Consider the following 1,679-nt stretch of genomic DNA (forward strand, 5'->3'; position numbering starts at 1 on the left):
CCCGACCCCGGCGCCGGCGCTCGCCCCCGACCTCGGCACGCTCGCCCCCGACCCATCGGCCCTCGCCTCCCTCCTCTCCCCTCCCGGCCGTCGTCGGGCCTGCCTCCTCGCCCCTGCACCCTCTGTAAACCCCCCTCTCTCTGCTAGGGTTCTTCGGTTAATTTACTTAGGTTTTAGTTAGGATAGTATGTTAATTAGGTTATCTATTCAGTTATGAATTTAGCTAGGTTTCAAAATTAGCTGAATTTATATGCAAATTTGAACTGGCCATGTTATATGTGCATATGTCATGTTTTGGACATGTCATGTTTGGAAAATGATCCGAGTGGCCTATGTTACGCTGGAATGTTGATTCATTTCCGTTCCGGTGAATTTCAGGCGCTCGATATGTCCATTTTTTAGCAAAGGTCATGCGGAAATTTCCCGTGAATAAAGGCATGATTTGTGCTACATAGTTGGCATATCGAGTGCTGGCACATAGATTTCTTTTTATGTCATTTCTCATTTATTCATACTTTTAGAAATAAATGAGGTCACTTAATCATAGGAAACATGTCGAACAACGAAGAAACTGGGCCTTCTGACTGTAACACCCCAAAAATTTAACCAGGTTTTAGTTATTAAAATTTTGCCAAGAGTTAAATTTTTTGCCTGCAAGAATAATTCTGTTGATTTCAAAACCTTTCTTTTAATACTAAGGATTTATTTTTCCCAAGTGGATCCTTCCAAACATATTGAACTTCTATGCCATCTCACTAAAACATTTTCCTAATCAGTAGGTTTATTTATTAAATTATTCCACCCTGAGCTATATTCTTTAAAATGACTTGTTTTAAGATTGGAGCTCATTTTGTACTACAACCATTTGATTAACTTAACTAAAAATTCCACCAAAATTTGGAGATGTCATGTGATGCCTCTAAATCACTTTTATGCAATAATATAGTTCATTCATTGCATATTTTGAGTGATACACATGTTTTTCCTCTCTGGTCCAGTGGGCAATTTTGCACTGCAACCCTTTTAAATATTTGTTTCTAGCTTCCACCAAAATTATGGGATGTCAGTAGGAGCATATGATCCCATTATATGCAAAAATCCAGGGATGTTCTTTGAAATTTTTGAGTGAACCAACCTCATCTTCATTCTGGTCCATCATGATGGTTTGTACAGAAACCATATTCTTGCTTGCCCTCTGGCGCTTGATTCTTTATCCTACTTGTAGACCACCCTACTAAACCCCTAAGTCCAGGAGCATGCAACCTTTGGCATATTTTTGGTTCATGAAATAATGTCATTCACATCTTGCCCAGATTTGAAGTTCTGCAAAACTTGCACTAGCAAGTTTGTGCTTTTCACAAACTAACCTCACCACCCTCTCTTTCACCTAAAGAGACCCCACTCTGGAAGTTTTGGTCACTCCAAGAAATGCCTAAGTGCCTCTGGCATTTTGTCAAACACCATGTGGGCATGAACAGTTTTGGCATGATTGTAAGTTTGGGTTGTGAACTTTCCCATCTGTCCAAACCAAGTTGTCTAGTAGCCTGCTAATGGTCTCTAACCCAGACCTGTGGATTTGCATTTGATCTCTAGCAGTTTTGGCCATCCTGGCATTTCGTCGAGCAGACGCCGTGCGCGCCCGGAGCGCGAGCAGAGCACGCGTTTTGCACGTGCCCGCG

The sequence above is a fragment of the Triticum dicoccoides genome, chromosome 7B (assembly GCF_002162155.2).
Source record: "Triticum dicoccoides isolate Atlit2015 ecotype Zavitan chromosome 7B, WEW_v2.0, whole genome shotgun sequence".
Taxonomy (NCBI): Eukaryota; Viridiplantae; Streptophyta; class Magnoliopsida; order Poales; family Poaceae; genus Triticum; species Triticum dicoccoides.